This window comes from Narcine bancroftii, chromosome 10 (genome assembly GCF_036971445.1).
Source record: "Narcine bancroftii isolate sNarBan1 chromosome 10, sNarBan1.hap1, whole genome shotgun sequence".
Lineage (NCBI taxonomy): Eukaryota > Metazoa > Chordata > Chondrichthyes > Torpediniformes > Narcinidae > Narcine > Narcine bancroftii.
Window position 1 is genome coordinate 20,544,427 of NC_091478.1, and position 27,187 is coordinate 20,571,613.

General features: G+C 41.0%; 1 protein-coding gene across 1 annotated transcript in view; it reads right to left on the bottom strand.

Annotated features, from left to right (window-relative positions):
* Positions 1–16,826: 16,826 nt before the first annotated feature.
* The window catches only part of LOC138743782 (VPS10 domain-containing receptor SorCS1-like), an 800,159-nt gene continuing 789,798 nt past the window's right edge, over positions 16,827–27,187 (bottom strand). Inside the window, exon 28 of the mRNA XM_069899386.1 lies at positions 16,827–20,218. The gene's annotated coding sequence lies outside the window, so the exon portion shown is untranslated. The remainder of the gene's footprint in view (positions 20,219–27,187) is intronic.

The following is a 27,187-nucleotide window of genomic DNA, read 5'->3' on the forward strand; positions in this document are numbered from 1 at the left end:
TGCAGCAACGATGACAAGCAGGTGATGGGACAAAATTCTGACTGAAGGGATGACCGGGACAAGGTGGATTCAAAAACTGGTCTAAAGATATTATACTTAAATGCATGCAGCATTAGAAACAAGGCGGATGATCTTGCAGTACAGTTCAGATTGGAGGGTATGATGTTGTGGCCATTACAGAGTCGTGGCTAAAGGATGGGTGTCATTGGGAGCTGAATGTCCAAGGATACACAGTGTATCAAAAGGATAGGCAGGTAGGCAAAGGGGGTGGTGCGGTTCTGCTGGTGAACCAACAATATCAAATCATTTGAAACAGTAGCTGGGATGTGAACTATAAAATACAATAGGAAAAAAGAAAGGCATTTTAGAAGGACAATGTTACAAATGATCATGGGGGATTTTAACATGAAAGATGATTGGGAAAGCTAGGTTGCTACGGGATCCCAGGAGAGAGAGTTTGTGGAATGCCCATGGGATGGCTTTTTGGAGCAGCTTGCTAATGAGCTCACCACGGGGGTCAGCTGTTTTAGATTGGGTGTCGTCGGGGACCCTTAAGAGAGACTCTGATCACAATATGATTGAGTTCACTGTGAAATTTGAAAAGGAGAGGCTAAAGACTGATGTGTCGATATTTCAGTGGATTAAAGGAAATTACAGTCACATGAGAGAGAATTTGGCCAAAGTTGATTGGGAAAAACTCACTATGAGGGAAGACAGCAAATCAGCAGTGGTTAACCTTCTGCGAAAAATGAGGGATGTCCAGAACAGGCACATACTAAAAGTAAAAAAAGTTGTGAATGGAAAAATGAGACAATTGTGGCTGGCAGGGGAAGTTAAAGGCAAAGTAAAACCTAAAGAGAGGGCATACAAGCAAGTCAAAATAAGTAGGAAGTTAGAGGACTGAGAAGGTTTTAAAAACTAGGAGAAAGCAGTGAAGGTGATTAGGACGGAAAGGAGAAATTATGAAAGGATGTTAGCAAATAATATCAGAAGATTACAAAAGCATTTTCTAAATATATAAAGAGTAAAAGAGAGACAAGGGTAGACATAGGACCATTAGAAAATGACACTTGAGGGATTGTAATGGGAGACAAGGAGATAGCAGAGGAACTAAGTGAATATTTTGGATCAGTCTTCACGATAGAAGACATCATTAGCTTACCGGACTCTCAAGAGTCTCTGGGAAGTGAAGTGAGTGCTGTCAAGATTACGAGAGAGAAGATACTTGGGAAGCTAATTGTTCTAAGGGTACATAAATCTATCAGGCCGGATGGAATACATCCTCGAGTTCTGTAGGGGGTTGCTGCAGAGAATGTGGAGGCATTGGTAATGATCTTCCTGGAATTGAAGGATTTTTGACGTGGTTCCGGTGGACTGGAGGATCGTGGAGGAGCATCTCAAAATAGGTCCAAGTCAGCATGGTTTCCTTAAAGTTAAATCATGCCTGACAAACCTACTACAATTTTTTGAGGAGATAATAAACAGTGGATGTTGTGTGTTCTTGGACTTTCAAAAGGCCTTTGACAAGGTGCCACATATGAGAGCTCATGGAATTGCAGTTAAGGATACTAGTGTGGGTAGTGCATTAGTTAATAAACAAGAAACAGAGAGTGGGAATAAGGGGATCCTATTTGGGTTGGTTGTCTGTTACCAGTGATGTTTTGCAGATGTTAGTTTTGGGGCCGCTTTTTACATTGTATGTAAATGATTTTGATAATGTAATAGATAGCTTTATGGTTAAATTTGCAGGTTACACCAAAGTGGGTGCTAGAATGGTGGTGTTGAGGACACAGAAAGGCCACAGAGAGACTTGGATAGATGAGGAGACCGGTCAAAGAAATTGCAGATGAAATACAATGTTGGGAAGTGTACACTTTGGTACAAGAAATGGACCGGCAGATTATTAAAGTATTTAGATGGGGAGAAAATTCAAAATTCGGAGGTGCAAAGGGATTTGGGAGTCCTCGTGCAGGATACCCTAAAGGTTAACCTCCAGGTGGAGTCAGCGGTGAAGAAAGCAAATGCATTGTTGGCGTTCATTTCTAGAGGAATAGGATACAAGATCAGGGATGTAATGATGAGACTCAACAGAGTGCTGGTGAGACCTTACTTGGAGCACTGTGTACAGGTTTGGGTGACTTATTTGAGAAAGGATGTGTTAACATTGGAGAGGATCCAGAGAAGATCTACTAGAATGATACCAAGAATAAAAGGGTTAGCATATGAGGAAAATTCATCAGCTCTTGGACTGTACTCACTAGAGTACAGAAGGGTGAGGTGGTGGGCAGGGACCTCATCGAGACATTTCAAATGCTGAAAGGCCTGGACAGAGTAGATGTGACAAACAATGGTAGGGGAGTTTAGGGCAAGAGGCCACAATTTCAGGACCAAAGTTTTTCAATTTAAAACAGAAATGTGGGAAAATTAATTGAGCCAGAGGGTTGCGAGTCTGTGCAATGTGTTGCCACAGGGGGCAGTGGAAATGAGGTCATAGCCATATTTATTTTTAAGTTGATGAAACATCATCAATTTCCCATGATCAAAACAGTCCTCAATACACGCGATCCCTCCTAGAGACCAGATGTCCAGGATCCTATTGTCTAATATCAATGGTATTAATTTGTTATTAAATAGGGGAGTTTGCCACTTTATTTTTCCAGAGGAATTTCCAAACATATTTATTTAAATCTTGAAAAAATCTTTGTGATAATGGGTTGGGTAATGATTGAAAAAAAATCTTGGCAACGCATTCATTTTAATATAATTTACACATTGTACTTGTTTATATGATAATAACCTCTGATTAAACTTCTATAAGTGTCCTGACTCACGAAGGTGCATTTTTTGGTGATCCAAATATGTGCCTTGAAATCTCGATTCACTTTGCTCGTAAGCAACATTCACACGATGCCAGATTCTTCATAATTTTTGCCACCTTTCCATGCCTCTTAAATGCATGTTCTTGCCTTCACTCTGACTTGCACACTCTGCAATACGACCCTTCCAGTGACATCCATAACAAGTGGCTCTGACGATTCACCGTTCTAAGTGATTGCCATTGCTTTCCCCATAATTAGGTTGACTAGTCACACACTTTTCTTTCAGTCCAGCATTAGAGACAGATGAAGTACTTCAGCAATGAATGTGCCATGTCCATCGAACCTGTAATCTGACAAACTTCCTGAATAGCAACCTCAGGACGAATTTGATTAGATTCTTAGCAAACCTATAAATCAGCTTACCTCTTGGAATGCTATTAATAAACTCAAAGTTGCAATGTAATTAAAGTTTTAGTTTGATGCCACAATTAATTGTTGATAGATTCACTATACCTTTGATTTTGTCTTCTGAGGTTCTCGCTTTTAGCTATCTCCAAAGGAATCAGTGGTTCTCAACCTTTTTCTTTCCACTCACATATTCCATATGCCATTGGTGCTCTGTAAGGGATTAACTTAAGGTGGTATGTGGGAGGAAAGAAAAGGTTTTAAACCATTATTTTAATCAAACCTATTTGACTTGTTATATGCACGGTTACATAACTCCAAAGGAAATGGGCCAAAGACAATTTTTCTCAAGCAAAATAGTTCAGTAACAATTGGGTCTAGAGCAGTGATTCTCAACCTTCCCTTCCCACTCACATAGCACCTTAAGCAATGCCTTACAGAGGACCTTTGGCATAGGGATTACTTAGTGGTATGTGAGTGGAAAGAAAAAGGTTGAGAATGACTGGATTAGATTTATGTGGTCCTTTTTGGAGATTGTGGTACATACTCTTGAGATGGAATGAATTGGTCAGGGAGTTGTCTCTCTCTGGTCCATTTTTTTGCATCTTTGTCAAGTCAAACGTAGCTGAGTCAATCACAGGCTCTGACCTCCCATCCATTGTAGGCATCTACTATATGTGAGACACTGCCGCAGCCAATATCAGACATTTAAGAGGCTTAGATATCGACATGGATGGCAGGAAAATGGGGGGAAAGTTTATAGAGATGGAAGTGTTAGATTGATCATGGATTAAGTTTATATTGGTCGTCACAACAAGGAGGGGCAAAGTACCTGTTCTACCTTCGATGTTCATTCACATTCTGATTTCCTGCATTAACTATAATCAAGAACTGTTAACAACAAATGGTGTGTGTCATCTGGATCATTGCATTAAAAACATATATGCAATTTCTTAAAAGACAGGAATCTTCTGTTAAGATGTTGGCTTATACGTGCAGTTAAAATTCACATCAAAGTTAACCTAGAGAACACACATTGACAAAGAAAGAATAACCTAGACACTGCTAAAAGCGCAAGAACAAAAATAAAATTTGGTGCATTTATTTAAAATCTGTTGTACAAATGCATTAAAACAAAATAAATACCTCCTTGCAGAAGTGGTAGAAGAATTTTACAAACTTCATTCTACTTTGGAATCACATAATCAATAGAGTATAGGAGGCCGCTCGTTTAAATTCCCTGCTCCAGTTCCTTGCTGACTTGTCTGTCCATAGTCTCATGCATTTACATTAGCCCTTGTTTACACAATGCCTCCATTTTAAAATGTCCCTCCATAGTTTTGCTCTCTACCTATTTAATCTCACTTTTGCAATATCTATGTGTTTCTCGACTGAACTCTTTTCATCATCTTTGAATTAAATCAGTCCACCACTCCATGCTGCTTTTCTCTGTGTAATTGTGTTTTCCAGGTAACACCTCTATCAGATGCTTTGTCCAGGCTTCTCTTTTTGGAAGATTTTTTTCTTTGAGTATGTGTGAATGATTATCCTTCAATCAATATAACTTCTATGAGAAACACAAAAACTACAGATAGTAGAATCTTGAACAGGATGAAGAATCACTGGAGGATCTCAGCAGAACAAACTAAATCCATGGGTAGAAATAGTCATTCAATGTTCTGAGTCTGAACTCTTTTATCAAGACAACATTGACCATTTCTACCCACAGAGACCACCTGGTAATTGGAGGACCAAAACCTCATATTTTGTCTAAGCACCATCCAACCAGATGGCATTGACGTCGACTTCTCCGCTTTCTGTGAGTCGCCCCCCCACCCCCCGTCTCTCTTGTTCCTATGTTTCCTTTCCTCCAGCTCTTTCTTCCCTTTCCCTCTGTCACTTTACCTCCAGCTCTGCATTCACAGAGCTACCCCTCCCCTGATCTATTTTCTCTGCCCTCCCACCCATGCCTGAGCTCTTCCCCTTGTCCCTTCTTCCCTCCCCCCTCAACCTTTTTATTCAAGTGCCTGCCTGCTTTCTGCTCATAGTTGATGAAAGCCTCAGGTTGAAACATTAGTTATATAATCTGTGCCTCCTATGGACGTTGCAGTACCCGCTGAGTTTCTCCACCAATTTTGTGGATTTTATGCAATCAGATCTGTTGAGTTCATCCAGCATTTTTTGTCTAACATTTGCGATAGATTGACGTCAGCAAGTCAGCTATAATATTCTTTAAATCCAGCTCATCGGCTGCGTGTACTTTGGAGTCAGCCAAAGTCGTGAGATATGTATTACGGATCCAAATGTGCATACCATGAAACACTTGTCTATCCTTAGAAACAAATTATTCAAAATATAACCTGTCATTCAAGTTGGCTGCAAGTCTGATAGTCGACATCAGGTAAATTGAAAGTCATTCTTTGCACTTGCTTAAAGTTCCTTGATGAAGGGCTCAAGCCCGAAATGTTGGTTACGTGTAAAATGCACCGTTTCACATTTCACTTGTGAAGCCGCAGGAGTCACTCCACTTGCGCCCACACCTCCTCCCTCAGCACCATTGGGGGCCCAAAACTGTCCTTCTAAGTGAAGCAACATTTCACTTGTGAAACTGCAGGGGATTATCCAATGCTGGTCTCCTCTAAATTGGAGAGTCGGGGTGCAGACAGGGAGATCACTTTGTTGCGCACCTCAGCTCTGTCCACCTCCATAGCGTAGATCTCCCAATGGCCACCCATTTCAATTCCCCATCCAGTTCCCATGTTGACATGTCTGTCCACGGTCTCATGCGCAGCCAGACTGAGACCACCCACAAATTGGAGAAATGACACTTCATCTTCTGCCTGGGAGCCCTCCAACCAGATGGCATTTAACATCAACTTGTTTGGTTTTCGATTTTAAACCTCCCTCCCCCCAACCCCTCTTCTCCATCTGACACCTTTCCCCCAATTCTCTCCCTTTACCCTCTCTCTCTTTTTTCACTGAGCCAAAATCATTTCTCACCTTTTGTTGGCCTGGACTGCTTCCCCAGCCAGCATTATTTTTTGCTTATTCTTTGAAGAAGGGTACAAGCCCAAGACGTCAGCAATATATCTTTCTCTCCTGTGGACGCTGCAAGTCGGGCTGAGTTTCTCCAGCATTGGTGTCTGCAGACTTCCGTGTTTTTATTAAAGTTCCTTTACTTAGGGCAGAAGCAGGGGGTACAAGCACTAATAGGCTGATGGACATAAACCCTGTGGAGCCACTATCTGGTGCTAAGTTGGAAGCTTTATTTAAAGCCAAACATATTTGGGGAAAAGGTGCTTTATGGAGGCTGACTTCCGGCTGCAGAGCTGATCAAATTGATTGAGGTTGTAGACATTTTAAATCACCTTCTAATTGACTCACCAACTTTCATTAGAGCATATCCATTGCCTGGGCACAAGGTTAAAGGAGGTATAGTATGGGCAGCTGTTCTCTGCACTGATCAGGATAAAGTAAGGTTCTCTTCAGTCATGTCCCTTAACTCTAACTTTATGGTGGAACTCCCATCCTGCCTCGGTAATGCTTCTCAGGTCCCACCTTCCCTCAGCTCATCCGTCACATAAAGCATTCTCCTCTGGACACGACTATTGATAAAGCTGATCGACTTCTGTTGGTCTTTATAAAAGGTTTTAACACAAAACGTTGACTGACCATTTCTGCCCATGGATGCTACTTAACTTGCTGAGCTCCTCCAGGAATTCTTTGTTTGATCAGGATTCCAACATCTTCAGCTTTCTCTGCAGATCACGTCAGTGTCAGGGCAGATGCCCAGATTAATGACTTCTTGAAGTGTGGTTTACAATGGATTTTGCATTTTACACCTCTATCCTGACAGCAGAACGAAGACTGGACTGGTCTTGGATGGTGGATCACTTCCCCAAGAGGAACCTGGCTGACAATCTTGCCATTAACAGCCAAATCCTCTGAGTTGTGAATGCAGTCTTGAACCATTACTTTGTAGAATCTATGACTAAGAAGCAAATGATGCATAAAGCCAGAAATGTAAAGCAATTTCTGATTAAAGATTACTGATGCAAAATGTTAACAATTGCTTCTCTCTTCATAAATGTACAGGTTAAACATCTTTAATCTGGCAATGTTGGGACCTGGCCATTGACGGACAACAGAAAATGCCGGAAAACAGAAATGGAAACCACTATGTAAACATATCAAAGGTAGGACAAAGCTTAAAACAGAAAATAATATCGTGGGGTGGCATGGTTAGCACAGAGGTTAGCACAATGCCTTTTACAGCACCAGTGATCAGGACGTTAGTACAAACTCCTTACAGACAGCACAGAACTTGAACCATGGGTCCCAATTGCTTGCACTGTAAAGGTTGAATCTGCTGCCATTAGTACAAACTCCTTTCAGGACAGCGCAGGACTTGAACTCCGGTCCCAATCGTGGCAGATTCAGACTTAACAGCGCCAGCGATCAGGACCGGGGTTCAAGACACGTGCTGTCTGTAAGGAGTTTGTACTAACAGCAGCAGATTCAAAACTTGCCGGACCACAGGTGTTGCCAGACCACAGAGTGCCGGATACTTGAGGTCCAATCTGCACTGACCTGCTCCCTTTCCTGCCTCTTTGGTGAGCTTTTATTTTTAGGAGGTGGAAGTTTTCATTAAACATGAATATGTGGATATTGTTACTTTATTGCCTGCAAATATTACAATTGCAATACCACAGTTCCTTTGTCCCCCACCCCCTTGTTTCCCCATGTGTCTCTCTCTCTCATGTCAGGATCGAATCTGGGTCGAGAAGCAGCAGACTGCAGTGCTCCACCCTTGGTAAAATAATGGAAATAGATCCTCACCTCAGATATAAGTTGTGACCCCCCCCTCCCCCCCTCCCCCACGAAGAACACTCTACATCAAATACACTGGACAAGGAAGATTTTTCTTCCTGAACACTTTGCGGTGTTTTATCAATTTCGAGCTGCTGATCATGAAAATCTCTTAAGCAATTCCTGTCACACACCATTTTTAAGAGAAAACCTATTTTATGTCATGTTTTAAGTCTAATTCAAGTAACATGTTATTGAAAATTCATTTTCTGCGTTCACTTTTGGACTTCTTTCCTGCTAATCTTGGTGCCGTCAGTGGCGAATACGAGGCAAAGGTTATTGCGACCATGGAAAAACTGTATCGGGGCAACTGGAATCCATCAATGCTGGCCGACTATCTTTAAATACTGACACAAGAGGCATCAGTTGCTGAATACAAATAATAATCGACAACAAAACATTTTTAGGCCAGTTGAACAATGTCTCGGCACAATTTTGTGATTAAACATGCTAAATTCAGTAAAAGCTAATTTAATGTTTCTCAACATACAGCAAATCTGAAATTATCTTTGTGTGTAGCTTGAAGTTGTCTATCACAATCCCCAAATTTTTTTTTCAAAAAGCAATATTGTCCAGTGTAGTCAGCCATATGTTGGCCTCAAGCTGCATGTTAAATTTTAATTTGAATTTTTTAAATGTTAATTAAAAAAAAAATTAGACATACAGCATGGTAACAGGCCATTTTGGTCCATGAGTCCTTGCCGCCCAATTTACGGCCAATTAACCTACACTCCTGGTATGTTTCAAACAGTGGGAGGTAACTGGAGCCCACCGAGAATACCCACGCAGACACAGGGAGAACCTACAAGCAGCATGGGATTTGAACCCTGGTCCTGTAAAGGCGCTGCACTAACCGCTACACCAACTGTGCTGCCCCATTTTTTCTGTACTAACGTACTATCTTCAACTTTCATCGTCCTGAAGTATGTTAAGATACATTTCATATCATCCTTGTTTTTCTTTGGCTGACTTGAATTGTCTTTACCTGAAACTCCTCAAGAGCCGCGGAACCCAGGGACAACCTCCACCCCACCCCACTTCAGGTCCAAACCTAGATGAAAGAAGGCATGTCTTGTGCAGACTACCACTCATTAATCTTCAAGACAATCCTGGTCCCATGGAAATGAAAAAGGCCCTTTTCTTTCAAGGAGACAGCTGGTTTGATGGTGTACATCCTTGGTAGTGCACGTACATTAAATAAAAGGCAGAATGTTAACAGCAAGCATTCCATTCCAGCCTGTTGTACTTTACTAGAAATTATCTACTTTTAATTAAAATGCAATTCATGCACAGAAACAGACATATTTATAGAGATTTGGCCTGTTTACTAAATACAGTGATCTTTAAAGCAGCAAAACAACCAGGGAAAGCTTTGACAATGCAGAACACCATATCACTGCAATGGGCACAATTTCACACTGATTATTGGAAATGAGTGGTATTTAACACAAATTAATTTGGAAACACACATTTGCCGAGTCCATTTGAAAAAAAATCAGGTAACAGATTTTTACTGTCTACTATTATAAAATAGGATTTGATGTTTTTATTAGCTACATAACAAAACATAAATTTGCTGAACTTGTTCATACAGCTGCAGTATACACTCAGAAATAAGATTTTATTGAATAAAGTCTTGAATAAAGTTAACAACGCCATACAGTTTGACCTTTGTCTAGAAATGAGGAGTAAATGCGGAATTCAGATGGATCCATTAAGGCAAACTCAAAACTCAAGGATGGAAGTTGGGGGGGGGGGGTGGAACAGATGGGTGATTCGATAACTAAACTCATAACAATAAAATGGATGGGTAATTGAGCTGAATGAATCTTTGTAATGAGGACTATGCTTTGTTAATTCATTAGTTTAAGGATCAGGATTAGGTTGTAAACTGGATCGTTATCCCTTCTATTTCGCTCCTCTAGACTAGCCTGCCTGTTGATCCATGTGGCCTGATGCTAAGTCTACTACGTAGGCCTGGTTTAGGGGTGGAGCCTCCAAAAGGCAGAAATGGCTAATTGATGAATGAGTCCCTCCATGTTTTGATCACACCCACAAAACCACGTGGAACTTTCTCCTCCCAGAGTTCCCCGTGATCTTCAAAACATGTCTGAAAAGGTAATGGTTCCTAACTTGTTTTCTAGAAATCCCTGATAACTATTTATCATTTCCCAAAAGAATTCAGGGAAGTCATTTCTATGGCGTAAATGGACTCCATAGTTTGAAATAAAACATGGAAATCTGTGGACACCGTGGATGAAGTAAAAAAAACAATCTGGAGAAACTCAACAGGTTGAACAGTGTTCTTTATATAGCAAAGGTAAAAAAAACTACATGACCATCTCTTTTCAGCTTGAGACTTTCATCAAGGTATGGAAAAATGTTGGCAGGTGTCCGAACTACTCCTTTTCTCGGACACCTGCTGACATTTTTCCATAACTTGGTGAAGGGCTCAAGCCCGAAATGTCAGTCATGTATTTTTACCATTGCTATATAAAGGACACAGTTTGACCTCCATAGTTCGAAATCTAATTTGCCACATTTTCATTCATTTTTCTGCCTCCTGTGCCAAAAACATCATGCCACCACTCCCACTGACCTGCACCCATTCCATTACCCTCCAGACCTCTGCCACCCATGGATCTATCCAGTTTAGTTTTAAAACCTAAGAGTGAGCCTGCATTAATGTCAGATGGCAACTCGTTCCAAACTTCCAGCATTCTCTGAGTGGAGAATATTCCCTCTACTCTACCCCCTAAACCTTTCCTCTTTCACCCTAAAGCCATGTCCTCTTGTATTTATCTCTGCTAATCTAAGTGGAATGAGCCTACTCACATTTACTCTGTCTATACCTCTCAGAATTTTGTAAACTTCTATCAAATTTCCCCTCATTCTTCTACACTCCAAGAAATAAAATCCTAACCCGTTTAATCTTTCCCTGTATCTCAATTCCTGAAGACCAAGCAACATCCTAGTAAATCTTCTCTGCCCTCTTTCAATCTTACTGATATCCTTCCCGTAGTGACCAGAACTGCACACAATTCTCCAAATTTGGCCTCACCAATGTCCTATACAACCTCACCATAACATCCCAATTCCTATACTCTAAACTTTGATTTATGAAGGGCAAGATGCTAAATGCTTTCTTCACAACCCTGTCTACCTGTGACACCTCTTTCAGGGAATTATGTATCTGATTTTTAAGACCCCTTTGTTTCTCTGCATTCCTCATATGCCCTCGCATTTACTGTGTATGTCCTACCTTTGATTGTCCTTCCAAAATGCAACACCTCACACTTACCTGCATTAAATTCCATCTGCCATTTTCTGTCCCATTTTTCCAGTTGGTCCAGATCCCTCTGCAAGCTTTGAAAACCTTCCTCACTGTCCACAACGCCTCCAAACTTAATGTCATCAGCAAACTTGCTGATCCAATTTACTACATCATTCAGATCATTGATATACACAACAAACAATAATGGTCCCAGCACTGATCCCCGAGGCACACAACTAATCACAAGCCTGCAGTCTGAGAAGCAGTCATCTACTACCACTCTCTGACTTCTCGCATTCGGTAATTTCAAATCCAGTTTACAACCTCTCCATGGATACCTTGAGTCTGAACCTTCTGAACTAACCTCCCATGTGGGACCTTGTCAAAGGCCTTACTAAAGTCCATTTAGACATCATCCACAGCCTTTCCTTCATCTACTTTCTTGGTAACCTCCTCTAAAAAGGCTATAAGATTCGTTAAACACCAACTACCACGCACAAAGCCATGCTGTCTATCCCTAATCAACCCTTGGCTGTCGAAATACTTGTATACCTGATCTCTCAGAATAGCTTCCAATAATTTTCCTACAACTGACGTCAGGCTCACCAGCCTGTAATTTCCTGGTTTACTTTTGGAGTCTTTTTAAATAATGGAGCAGCATGAGCTATCCTCCAATCCTCCGGCACCTCACCCATGGATAAGGGTATTTTAAATATTTCTGCCAGGGCCCCTGCAATTTCTACACTCATCTCCCTCAAGGTCCAAGGGAATATCATGTCAGGCCCATGGGATTTATCTGCCTTTATTTGCTGTAAGGCAGCAAGCACCTCCTCCTCTTTAATCTCTATATGTGCCATGCCACTACTGCTTATTTTTCTTCCTTCCTTATTCACTCTGCCAGTTTCCTGTGTAAATACTGATGCAAAAACTGTTTAAGATCTCCCCCATTTTGTGAGGCTCCACACATGGCTGACCACTCTGATCTTCCAGGGGACCAATTTTGTCCATCACTATCCTTTTACTCTTAACATACTTGTATAAACGCTTTGGTTTATCTTCACATTATCTGCCAATGCAACCTTGTGTCTTTTTGCCTTCCTGATTTCCTTCTTGAGTATTTTATCACATTTTCTACACTCTTCTAGTGTCTCATTTGCTCCTTGTTGCCTACACCTGTTAAACACCTCTATCTTCTTAACCAGATCACCAATATCCTTTGAAAACCAAGATTCTGTTGCCTGTTCACTTTACCTTTAACCCTGAAAGGAACACACAAACTCTGTACCCTCAAAATTTTACTTTTGAAAGCCTTCCCCTTACTGACCACATCTTTGCCAGAAAACAACTTGTCTCAATCCACTCTTCCTAGATCCTTTCTCATTTCTACCAAATTGGCCTTTCTCCAACTTAGAATCTCAACTCAAGGACCAGACCTATCCTTATCCATAATTAACTTGGAACTAATGACATTATAGTCACCGGACCAAAATGTTCTCCTACGCATACATTTGCCACCTGACCTGTCTGGTTCCTTAGTAGGAGATCAAGTATGATATCCTCTTGTGTTGGTACCTCTAAATATTGATTTAGAAAACCTTCCTGAATGCATTTGACAAACTCCAAGCCATCCAACCCTTTTACAGTACTTGTGCTGGTACAACTAGGCCCAATGAAAGCTTGAGGATCACATCTTATTTTTTGTCTGGGCATGCTTTAACCCATTGGATTCAGTACCGATTACTCTAACTTTAGGTAGCTTGGCCTCTCTTCTGTCTGTTTCATAACTACCCTTTTCTGCCTGCCATCCATCTGTGAATTTTGATTCAATTTCTTTCATTGCATTATAACAGTGTTATCTGCTGGACAGGCCAACAGCCCCTCATGATTTTTACAAACCTTTATAAACTTTTCCCCAGCCCTCCTCACTCCCCAGCCTATCCTTCTTCCCCTCACAACTTCCCCTCCCAGTTCCGCTAACATCCTGTGAATCTTTTCTGCACCCTTTCCAACATAATATTTTCTGGGCGATAAGAACTGTGGAGAAAACTTGTTATTTATGAGGCTGTGAGTGTAAATAAATTGAGAAGCCAGTCTGAATCACCATTGCCATAGCAAATCTTAATACACAGGTAACCCTTTAGTAAACTGCTGAGTATAAGTTGAAGACTATAAACTAAATTATTTATTTCTGTATTCAGTCATTAACGTCACATGTATTTGTAACGTGACTCTAATATTTTAAGATCGATGGATTTTGATGAATAGTCAAAGGTTATTGTGTATAATAATTATTTGCTACATTAATTATCACTCTGACACAGCCATTTAATCCTGACCTCTGATGCTGTCTAAGTGGAGTTTGCACACTCTCCCAGTATGTTTTCTCTGAGTACTTCTGTTACACCCCCTCCCATAGCCCAGAAGGTTAACTGGCCATTGTACATTGCTGCAAGCGTGTAGATGAGTGGTAGAATCTTGGGCATGGAGAAGGAGGTGCGCATTTTGATGGGAATGTGGGAAAGTGAGATGGGTAATAAAGGGAAGCAAGGAGGATTAATCGAATGGTCTCTTTGTGTGGATATTTCTCTGTTTTAAACTGAATGGTCTAGAATTCAAGGCAATGGTTGTTAAAACATTGGAAGTTTAAAAATCAATGGAGTGGAAAGGCATCAAGGTAAACAGGACAGAAATAAACAAAATGAGACCAATCTGTTTGGTGGTGTAGACTCGATGGGGTGAAGAGTCTAACTTTATTCACAATGTTTCTCTGATCAGTTAACCACATGGATCCGAGTTTGTTCTCTCAATTGTTATTCACCTTGTCAACAATTAACAGGAGACTATGGCATTTAAGAACATAAGAGCTGGAATAGGCTATATAGTCCCTCAAGCCTGCTCTACCATTCATTAAGATCAAGTGTGACCTTCTATGCTAATTTCACTTTAATTGACTTGAATTCTTTATTATCTAAAAATCTATTGTGTCTGAGCTTCCCATCTCTTCCAGGACAGAGAGTTCTGAAGACTCCCCTCCATCACACAAAGAAAGTTTTCTTTATCTCGGTCCAAAATGATCAACCCCATTCTGATGTTAGAACTCCTGCCTCTGGAGTCTTCAGTCAAGGAATACATCATCTCAAAAGCTTTTGAGCTCTGTGAATGGAATTGTCCCCAGTTCTTTGAAATGAATCCTCGTCGTCTCAATCTCTCCTCGTGCAACAATTCCGCCATCCCTGTAACCAGTCTATTGAATGGTTGCAGCTCTACCTCCATAGCAACTCAATCATTTTTAGGTTAAAGGACCAAAAAGGGCTAACTCTCTCACTGCAATCTCAACAAAGCCCACTGTGAGACACTTTTTACTCCAGTAATGAAGGCCAATATATGATCTCCTATCCTGATTGTTTGCTTCGTCTGCATGTTGGTTCCAAGTGACTAATGTACAGGTATACCTAGATCTGATTAGAACATCGATAATATCCAATCTCCCGTCATTCGCAATGTACTCCTCTCCAAAGGGAATTACTTCCCATTTTTCCTATCTTGCATGATCTTGCCCACTCATTATCTATAGCTCCTTGATGCCGCCTCTTTATATCCTTCTTTCTACTCACAATCCCATCTAATTTGCATCATCAACATTACCACATTTAAGACATTTAGTCCTTCAGTCAAAGGGTCTATAGCTGTGACCCAAGCAGTGATATCTGCATTAATTTATTTGTCACTGCCTGCTAATCAACGAAAAATCCATTTCACCACACTCTTCTTTCTGTCCAATTACCATTTCTCAACCTATGTCAGTGTATTATGCCTAGCTCTGTATGTTTTAACCTTACTGAGCAACCTCTTGAGTAGGACCAGATTGAAAACCTTCTTGGAATCTAAATACTCCATATCCACTAGTTTCCTTTAATCAATTCAACAATCTCAAACTTAAACCACAATAGAATACTTGAATGTGTATTTCCTTTCAGAAATCCATGCTCATTTTGCTCAATTCTATTACTCTCCTTCAGGTGATCTTTACTTAATCCTTCACCGTAGATTACAACATTTCTTCTACAACTGACGTGTGGTTAACAAGCTATTAGTTCTCCACAAATTATTAGTCTTAATCGTGAAACTGACCGTATACCCTTTGACACCCGAATTTAACATTGAATTTTGTGCATCAATTATATTTGTGTAATTTACAGTTGCTTTTGTTTAAAATGTATTTTTCAGGGGAGAATTGGAATTGCCAAGGGTCATTTCATCAGAGGGAAGTGGTCTGTCTACGAAGATGTATTTGTAGGGATTCATCTGCTTCATGTAATGCTGAAGTTTGGTGCAAGGTTTCTAGGTCTTGGAAAAACCAGAAGACGCACAGTGCAGGTACTGCGGGTGATTTCAGCAAATGAACAAAATGTCCTGGTCACATAGAGCGAAGTTTTATCCTTGGAGACATGTTGGCTACCCGTGTTTATACAGCTTCTGTTCTTCTACTCTGAAAATTCTCATAGTATCCCTACTTTGAAGCAATGTTCTTCCTCTATCTAAAGGGGGTTCTGCGAAGCTCTGTCCCATTTCTCACCTACCGCACATTCCACTGACCACCTACCACTATAGTCTCATCAAGACTAGACCTATCTGGTCCACCGGTCACACCTTCTGTTCTATACATCATGCCAACAGCTACACTAATCCTAGCACCTGAAATTGACTGACCATTTCTACCCATGGATGCTGCCAAGTCTCTCCAGTTGTACACTTAACAACAACACTTCACTGAATTCCTTGGGACAGGATTCTGTTCCTTGCAACTTTCACTCCTGACTATCAGAAATGGACTCGGTGGATTACTTCCCCGTGCCTGACCTGATGATATGAAAAGTGTGCAAGTTGATCATGGAAAATCCTAAAAGGATTATGAAATCATAAACAGACTGCTCGGTTGAACAGCTGTCTGCCGGATCACTGGTGGGAAAGGGCTAGGAAATAGAGCAGTGCTCCGGTCAACGTATGGGGGCTCTGCCACTGGTTGGTGCTACCACACCTGTTGCTGATCATTATCAGTGGTTTGGAGTCAAACGAAAGCTTTAACCTGAGCAGTTGGTGCTGTGAGCCAGCTTGATTCTTTTCACCATTGTCATGGGTTGTCAGCCTAACTGCTCTTGGGCGCTCCGACACGATGGACTTTCCCACGTGGAGCAGGCTGAAGCGGTGGCCCCTGTGGAAACACATCCCCAGTGTGCAGGGTCAAAGCCAATGACATTGTTCCTTTGTGAGGGTCTGCAGCAGTACAGAACAGAGATCAGCTGGACTTGGATATCAGCAAAACTGTCAAGACGATGACAAAATCTTCCTGTCGCACCACTGAAACATTTTGCATTTGTCAAAGATATAAGTAACAGCGATACAAAATGTATGATTTTTTAAAATAACAGATTCAAATCTTTGTTGTATAAAATTACATATAACTTTTTTAACAGTTTCAAAATGACTATAGATCAGACAATTTAATTAGATGTAACTTGCAGATATTTGGATTCTCTTCCTTGTCCAATCTCAAATTAATTAGATTCCATTCTGTTTTCACATGCCTACCAGTTTAAATATTGGTTCAATACAACAACAATGTTTATCGATGCCAAACTCAAGGGATGCTGTTCCGTGTGTCTGTTCAGGTACGTGATTCTCCAGATGGTTTAAGACCAAACAGAATTTTATTTTGAATGAGTTTATTAAATTCAATTATGCACGAGTTTAGGGCAGACAAGATGGAGTCTTGTTTATTGAGAGAAGGGGAGCACAATGTGGGGAAATCAAAATAATATTGTCCAAAAATAAAGGCAAACTCAAACAAGACCTTATCTGCGATGAGTGCCTTTCAATAGGCAACTTAAATATGTTTAGTCTCTCTAGGTTACAGACGGATTCAGAAACAGGTAAGAGATTTATGAGAACATCTCCACAATCTCTGCCTTGACATAGATAAGACACAGTGTTGACTAGTTGCAAGTATTCACGTTTTTAACCAAGACAGAAGACTTCCCTTAATTCTTTTTTTATAAATGAAGAAACACAACAGTGGGAAAATTATTTATTTCCCAAAATTTCAGCTGATTTCCTGAAATAATTAATAATGGGGTCAAACTCTTCATCACACAAAGGGCTGGGACACCTTATGGTGGTGAATTACTCTTTAGAGACGTTGTTTGGTTCATTGCATATATCCATTATTAGTTCCCTTTGGATCCATTGTTTCACTAACAATCTGAACCCAACTGTCAATCAAAGACTTAGTCCCACTTCTGTGGCGTTGGGCATTTGTGAATACACCTGAGTAACCAATATAGCCTGTTGACTCGCCAATCCAACTTTGTATGGTCATAGTCTCTTGGATAAAGTATTGATGACGGGAAAGCGTTCAGCAATTGCATCTCGGGACCTCTCTTATCTATGCGGGGAACTGTTTTCTCACTTTTTCTCTGAAGTTGGACACTTGGTTTCATTGTGGCATGAAATCACCTTAAAATGAAGGTGTGAATGCTGAATCTCTTTCAGAAGTGCCTTAACCCTCAAACGCCAACAATATATTGGAGAGAGATCTGCTAGGGAAAGGCTTTAAGCTCTCTTACCTTGGCTTCCGCTTCTCAGAACCGTTCCTCTGTAATCCTCATTCACAAATAAGCTTCTGCACCACCAAGACGCTGATTTGAGCTTTGAAGTCCAAACTGATTTTTCCCTCCAATTTTGTCTATTTCTACCCTTCAATTAAACACAATGCTCAATAAAAAGTAGCTTATTTACTTTCAATTCTGAATGTTGTGCTTGGCCATTTCAGTGTCAACTGTATTGCTGACTTAGAATCAAATGTAGACTAAAAAAAGTATTTTTTTCTTCTTCAGTAATGAACCCAGATGGATTCTTTAATCTCAAGAATAACGTTGTTACCCAGATTTATATAATTAAACTCCTTAGTTGGTACTTTGAGGCTTAAGATCAGGAATCCTTAGTCTTGGGTTACTTAGAGCCCTGTGGTACAACTATTCTGCTACAGCGCTGGGTGATAACACTGGATTTTCCCCCTTGTATTAATGCATTTGTTTTCATACTCTCTGCTTCAATATTTAAGGTTTTGCTTTTGTTTTTTTGAGCCATACTTTCAGTGAAAGGGACAGCACATCCTGCAAAAGCATAGTGGTTTAAATAGTGACCCAAGATAGTTTTTACTTTCCTTTCACCTTCGTCAAATATGAAAATTTGAGTCTAATTTTGTGAACTGATCTATAATGCAACTAATACTTTTTACAGTACAATATGCAACTGAAACAAGAAAATCAAGCACACCAAAAGTGCTGTTTCTTGTAAGCATGCAGCATATTACAGTACACACAGGTTAAAAGGTAATGCTTCATCAAGTTCTGATGTAAGTCAGATGCATTGGTGCACTGCATTGGTACTGAGTTACAGGATTTGGTCTTGGAATGGATGGACTGTGAGATCTGGTGGTAAACTAGGAACGAGTCTGAATTGAACTGGCGATTGGAGGACACAGTGTAGGTCAGGCAGTGCTGGTGACTGGAGCAGCCATTGGCTACCATCGATTCAGTTGGTCAATGAGTGAGCCTACATGTGTGAGAGGGATAATTTGTGTGGTCAATTGAAGGGGGCAGGATGAATGAAGGGGATGAAGTGTGAGCTGTTTGTTGGACTGTGCACAGTGGGTGTGATAAACTCCTTCAGTATACCCTTCCTTCCATGGGCGATCCTAAGCAAAAGCTTCCTCCCTTTTAAATCGCCAAACCTCAATTAACCAACTTTCCCCCACTGTGCCCTTGACAATCTCGACAATGTTTTGAGATGTGCCATCATCATTAGTTATTGAGTTGGAGGAGAGGAGGGTTAAAGGACTGGAGAACCACATCACAGCCTGTACAAGATATTTGTCAGACTATCCAATTAGACCAAAAACCCTGCTCTTTTCATACAGTCTTGTATATTCATCCTTTTCAAGTATTTATCCAATTCTCTTATGCATCTCTGACCATCATTTCAGGCGGCTCATTCCAGATCAGTTTTTAAATAAAGTCTCCTCCTCATCCTGTATGATCATTTACACCAGCCATTTTCCACCTTTTTTTTTTCTTGGCTAGGGCTCCCTTAGGCCTCTGCTCAATGTCTATGGGCCCCCTTCCTTGTGAAACCGCAAGTCTATTTGGTTTCTTCTCTCCTACCGACTAGGTTTTTTATTAAATTAAAAAGCTATGATTTCATTCCGTGTTCCCCCCTTCTTTAAATGTGCTGTGGCCCCCAGAAAGTTTGGGGGGGTGGGGGGGAGAGGCGTATGGCCCCTGTTGAAAATGGCTGCATTACACCAATCCTGTCAACTGGTTACCAACCTTTCTGCTGGTGGAAAGTTTCCCCTCTTTTATTACATGAAAAATCCTCCTGCCTTTGAACTGAATAAATGGTGGTGACTTGATACTTACCTGTATAGTATGTGGAGAACATATTCTGTGCAGTGGTACGTCTTACTGACATGTGTGCTCTGTCTAAAAGTATTACCTTTTATACTGAACGTACTATATGTATTTTTAGGACTTCGACACCACATTTGTTAAATCAATTTACAAGAAAGTTTTTTTTTCTTTTTTTTTTTGGAAATAGAAAAGGATTTTTTATCCAAATAGATACAATAAGCAATCTGTGATATCACCATCCACATGCACAGTTTTAAAGCTAAAACCTTGTGTGTTGTAGGATAGATAAGTTCATCTCCAATGTGGATTCAGCAGGTCCCAGAGTTAAACGTAGCTTGGAATTTCTTTTGTGCTCTCACTTTCTGTCACTGTCGGATTCTCTCCTGCAACATGGGGAAAAAAAAAGTTTTAAAATCAAAGAATATCCCTGGTTGCAATGTGCACATTAATTTCCCCCCCCCCCCCCAACGCAGTGCAGAGCGAGTGGCGTGATGTCAAAGATTGGAAAGAGTTCCAACTTTCTGCACCCGATTTTTAAAACCCACTCCCTGCCTTTTTATCTCAGACATGAGGTCAAATCCCACCAATGTAGCTGGGAAATACATAACACTTCTCCTTTCTACTGTACATAGCCAGACATATAATGACTAATTCCTAATTACTCCTGTGCTGTGCAGGCAGCTCAGAGTCAACCACACTGCAGAGCGTAAGAGCAAAAATAAGCTATATAGCCCATCGATTCTGCCCTGCCTTTCTATCATGAGCTGATCTACTTTCCCACTCAACCCTACTGCCCGGCCTTTTCCCCATGACATCTGATGCCATGGCTAATCAAGAACCTATCAATCCATGCATTCAATACACCCATTTACTTCCCCTCAACAATCACCTGTGGCAACAAATTCCACAGATTCATCACCCTCTGGCTGAAGAAATTCCTCCATATCTCTGTTCTAAGCTGATGCCCTTCAGTCTTGAATTTGTGCCCTCTCTTGTCCTGGAGTCTCCCACCATGGGAAACAACCTTTCTACAACTACTCTGTCCATGCCTTTCAACATTCGAAATGTTTCAATGAGATCCCCCACCCACCCAAATTCCAACAAGAGCTCAAAAGTTCCTTGCGCGATAACCCTTTCCTTCCTGGAATCATCCACGTGAACCTGCTCTGAACCCTCTCTAACGTCAGCATATCCTTTCTGAAAGAAGAGCCCAAAACTGCTCACAATACTCTTAGTTGGGTCTCACCAGTGCCTTATAAAGCCTCAGTATCACGTCCCTGCTTTGTTCCTTGTAGGTCAGACCAGCAGAATATTTGAGATTCATTTGTAAATCAATGTGCAAAAGTGCATATTGGAAAAAAAGCGTAACTAATGTTTCCTTCTGATAGTGTTGAAGCATGAAACATTGGTTACACTTTCTCTTTCTCTCTCTTTGGCTTGACTTCGCGGACGAAGATTTATGGAGGGGGTAAATGTCCACGTCAGCTGCAGGCTCGTTTGTGGCTGACAAGTCCGATGCGGGACTTCCTATAGATACAGCTTGACCTCCTGAATTTCTCCAGCACATTTGCGTACTGCCCTACATCTGCAGATTTACCTGTTTAACTTCATTAATGAAGCAGATGCTTTTTTTAATGAAAACCTGGTAATCATGGAATTAAAGCTTATTAATTTCTGATTTAGTATATTTAAATCCATTGCCCTGAATCAATAATCAAGGCTAATGGTTCTCAACCTTTTCTCACCCACAAATGACCTTAATTTTCTTTCATTTACTGCAGACCTCCTGTAACAAACCCATGGCCTGCCAGTGGGGATTGGTTCTGCTGTCCTTCCCACACCACCAACTGTATATTTGTTTTGTTTTGGTGGGAAAAATTTTTGAGAATTTAAATTATTTTATGTAAAATTTACAACCTAGTTTAACATATTACTTGTTTATTATATCTGTTATATTAGTTTTCACTGCAGACTACCTATAACAAACCCATAGGCCACCAGCATAAATGGGTCTAGCCCAGAATGCAAACTTGGCTAGTATAGACAAGTTGGGTTGAAGGGCTTGTTTCATGCTGTATGACTCTATGATCACAAGTCGAGAAGTTCTGGTCTCGGCCTACGTGCAGCAGTCCAAATCTGCATTGCCACAATTAAGCAAAGGGGGACTGATGTTAATAATGGTGACCGTGAAATTACCAAGACGTCCTTTATTGTCGGGAGATCCGCAATGGGCCTGGTTGGAATGTGACCTCAGATCCACCGCAAGGTGACTTATCTGACTCCTGCGATGACTCAGTTGAAAGGTAAAGGTGTCAAAGGATATGGGGAGAAGGCAGGACCATGGATTTGAGAGGGAAAATATATCAACTATGATTTGAATTGAAGAGCAGAATTGATGGGCTGAATGGCCTACTCCTGCTCCTCAGTCTTATTCATCAGATGCTGCGACACCCATAAAAATAATTTTAAAAAGGTAACTGATCCCTTTATTCCACAACTCCTGGCTGACGTTAAATTCTGCTCACTCAAAATAACAACATAAAATCTTTGATTCGATATACATTCCTGCCCCAAACTCACTCTTTAATTCTTTAGGAACTCAGTGGGTCGAACAGCATCAGTGGGAAGAAAAGATTAGTCAACGTTTTGGGCTGGAACCCTTCAAGGCTAAGTGCGCAGAGGGGAGATGGCTGGTGTAATGAGGCCACAATGGGAGAGGTTAGATAGGAGCCACCAAGGGATTGATGAACAAGGGAAGGGTGAAGGATGACAGTCAGAGGCAATTGATTCGCAGGAAGAGAGAGGCAGAAAAAACAAAAGGGTCAGGTGGAAGATCTCCCACTGAAGTTGCTTAAGTTTCTGAGTTCCTCCAGCAGATGGTTTATTGCACCAAATTCCAGGAATAGTGTCTCTCTTTACATCTACTTTTGCCTCAATGACTTCACTCATCATGGGATGTGCTCTGAATTCCTTAACTAATCCCATTGTTTTAATTGCCTCCTTTAAAGCCAGTTTAGCTTCATGTTCATTTATGGATTTGGGTATCATAGTTCTTGACTTTAAACTGAGGATAAATGCTTCCAATCCAAAATGTTGACTGATTAGAGCTAGCACTACCATTGGGCCAACTAGTCTGTCGCCTAGGGAGCAGACCTCAGAGGGGCGCTGTTGAAGAGAGATTCCAACAGCTCTGGCACCTCTGTCATGAATGACTATCACACTATAAACACGCGGATTATTCTGGCAAGGCAGAGGGAGGATGTAGTACGGCACATGTTGAATGTTACATCAGGTGTTGCACCCACTGCTCAACAACCCCCCCCACCCCCCTCAGTCTGATCAGCACCCACCACATTCCACCAACCCCCCCTCTCCCCCACACTCAGCCCAGCCTATGGCACAAAATAGTCTAGCACCAGTTCTTACTGATCATTGATACCCAGGGATGCTGCCTGACCTGTTGAGTTACTCCAGCATCTTACTGTTTGCTCCACTTTCAAGCATCTACAGTTCAGAGGAGTTTAAGGGAAATGTATAAACCAGTGGTTTGCAAACTGCCCCCCTAAACTCACTTTCCATCTTAAGCAATCCCTAAGGTATTCACTAAGGAGAAGGATATTGGGAGATGTGAGATTAAAAAAAGCAAATTGGGTAAATATGGGGAATATAGAGATTACAAAAGGTGTAGTTTTAAGGCTTTTGAAGAATATAAAGGTGGATAAGTCTCCGGGACCAGACGGGATCTTCCCCAGGACATTGAGAGAAGTGAAGGAGGAAATAGCAGAGGCTCTGGCGGTAATTTTCCAAATGTCATTAGATATGGGGATAGTGCCGGAGGATTGGCGCATTGCGCATGTGGTTCCGTTATTTAAAAAGGGTTCAAGGAGGAAGCCTGGCAACTATCGGCCTGTAAGTTTGACGTCTATGGTAGGTAAATTAATGGAGAAAATTCTTAGAGATAGTACTTATAAACATCTGGATAGACAGGGTCTGATCAGGAGCACTCAACATGGATTTGTGGGAGGAAGGTCATGTTTGACCAATCTGATTGAATTTTTTGAAGAGGTGACTAGGAATGTGGATGAGGGTAGCGCAGTGGATGTTGTCTATATGGACTTCAGTAAGGCCTTCGATAAGGTACCACATGGAAGGTTAGTTAGGAAGGTGCAGTCTTTAGGTATAAATTTTAAGATAGTCAAATGGATTGAACATTGGCTGAAAGGGAGAGGCCAGAGAGTGGTAGTGGATAATTGTCTGTCAGGTTGGAGGCCGGTGACCAGTGGTGTGCCTCAAGGATCTGTATTGGGCCCATTGTTGTTCGTTATATACATTAATGATCTAGATGATGGGGTGGTGAATTGGATTAGTAAATATGCAGACGATACTAAGATAGGTGGAATAGTGGATAATGAAGAAGGTTTTCAAGGATTGCAGAGGGATTTGGGCTGCTTAGAAAAGTGGGCTGAAAAATGGCAGATGGAATTTAATGCTGATAAATGTGAGGTGCTTCATTTTGGTAAGAAGAATCAGAATAGGACATACGTGGTAAATGGGAGAGCATTGAGGAATACAGAAGAGCAGAAAGATTTAGGAGTGACGGTACATCGTTCCCTGAAGGTAGAAACTCACGTGAATAGGGTGGTGAAGAAGGCTTTTAGTATGCTGGCCTTTATCAATCATTGCATGGAATATAGGAGTTGGGAGGTGATGTTGAGATTGTATAAGACGTTGGTGCGGCCTAATTTGGAGTTCTGTGTGCAGTTCTGGTCGCCTAATTATAGGAAGGATATAAACAGAGTGGAGAGAGTGCAGAGAAGGTTTACCAGAATGTTACCTGGGTTTAAGCATCTAGAGTATAGGGAGAGATTGGACAGATTAGGTCTTTATTCTTTGGAGCGTAGAAGGTTGAGAGGGGATTTGATAGAAGTATTTAAGATTATGAAAGGGATAGACAGAGTGGATGTGGATAGACTATTTCCGTTAAGAGGAGGAAAGATTAAAACAAGAGGACATGAGTTAAGAATTAAGGGGCAGAGGTTTAGAGGTAACATGAGGGGGAACTTCTTTACTCAGAGAGTGGTAGCCGTGTGGAATGATCTTCCGGGAGAAATAGTGGCGGCGGAGTCAATTGTATTATTTAAGAAAAGGTTGGACAGGTATATGGATGAGAAGAAGATGGAGGGTTATGGGCATTGTGCAGGGAGGTGGGACTAGAAAGGGGTGTTTGGTTCGGTGCAGACTAGAAGGGCCTAATGGCCTGTTTCCGTGCTGTAATTGTTATGTTATATATGTTATGTTAATCACAGAGCACTTATGGCATAGGGATTGCTTAAGGTGGAATGCAAGTTTAGGGGGGCAGTTTGCAAACCACTGGTTTATATATTTCCCTTAAACTCCAGAGTTTAAGACAAAGTCATTGTCAAACTCATTTTGGATGAGGGTCATCTGTCTATCGTAATAATGGTCTCTGAAGGACTTTAAAGAGCCTAAGACTGTTTTGTAGTTTTATGGTCACCATTACATTTAAAATTATCAATGTACTTGATATAAAATACCAAAGGCTAATTTGAACTTCTGTCCCTTGATCATTAGTCAGGATCTAATGACTATACTCCACATACCAAGATTTTAATGATCTCTTTCTAATGTTTCCTTTGTTGACTTGGAAACCAATTTATTTCTAACATTAAAGGTGCCCTTTCAATGAAGTCTGACCATTGTCAAGCACACCCAAGACGGTTGTCATAGTTACCCTGTAAACCTCAATTTACCTCAATCCCAAACTCAAGAGAATACCACGTTATAACCCAGTTGATTGTGACTATCGATATTGTATGCCAAAGATTTGATTTTGACTGAAGTCATAATTTGAAAACGATGAATTTATTGCTAGGGGCTTAACATGGCAATGGAAGGAATTTGTTCTCCCTTGAATCCAGACAGGATCCGCATGTCGATCCTGCAAGTGTTTTTTTTAAACCAAAAATAGACTATAGTCACAATAAATTATTTACAAAAAAGAAAACTGTTCAAAGTCTCTTAACACCCATAATCTCAGTCATGTCGATACATTCCCATTAATGTACATAGTTATATTTATTCTCTAAATACACCATTACCACCACTGGGGCACCTTGTCATATCTCCACCCTCTGTTGCTTGAGAGGCTTCCCCTTGATCTCAGCCCCTTAATGCCCAGTAATTTGAGGGTGCTAGACTAGGGTCCTCCCCCACAGTGCTATCTGAACCAAGCCTCAGTTTGTCCCTCAGCATATACTCCTGCAGCCTTGAATGTGCCAGTCGGCAGCATTCCTACACCGAAAGAGCAACAGGTTCCGGGCAGACCAAAGTGTGTCTTTCACTGAGTTGATGGTCTTTCAGTAGTCATGGATGTCTGACAATGTAGGTGTCTCTGGGGAACAGCCCATAGATCAGAAAGTCCTCGATCACTCTGCCAATGGGGATGAACAGTGACAAGGATCTCTGTTAAGTCTGTGGTTCCACGTTTGATATCCCAAAGCTCTGGGCTGTTGTGTGTTCAGGTGCCTATGTATTGCCTTGCTCTCAATGATGTCATACATGCAGAAACAGGCTATTTCATATGTAGTTTTTCCTACATTGAAGCACTGGGAGAATGCTGCACCATTAAACAATGAGACCTTCTACTGGGTCTCCACCACTATTTTAATGCTGACCAAAGGAACTGCTCATACTGACCATCCAACACTTTTACTTGTACAAAGCAATATTTATTTATTATAGATATAATACTTATCCTGCATATGTATTAATTGTATATATGTATGTTAAGTCTGGTTGTGTGTCTGCGTGTTTTGCACCGAGGACTGGAGAGTACGGTTTCGTCGGGTTGTACTTGTGCAATCAGATGACAATATATTTGACTTGGTTTGGAGCTCTCCAAACCTCTTGGGCACCATTGACAATGCAACCAACATGCCACTCATGGTTTAATTGCTCATCCATTCCAATAGAACCCCACAGGGTTCCAACACCTGATGTTTTGCCTGCATTAAATGGTGAGTACACTTCAAATATATTTCCCTTATTTATTGTGTGAGCCTAAAATGCACTCTGTAAATGCAACTCTTTATTTTGTCCTTGTAGTTTTATAGACTCGCCCACATTAAATGATAAGTTTCTGGATAATAAATGCCCCTTGCTTGCAGTGTGATGGCTAAAGGCCAAGACATTTGATCTGCAAGAGTTGAACTTAATGACATTTATTTTTTGTCTTTTTCTTCTGCTTGCATGAATTATAATTATGCCCACAGGTAATATATAAGCACATTTTAAAGGCAACTGTTAAGATCATTGATGGTTCAATTCAGAAA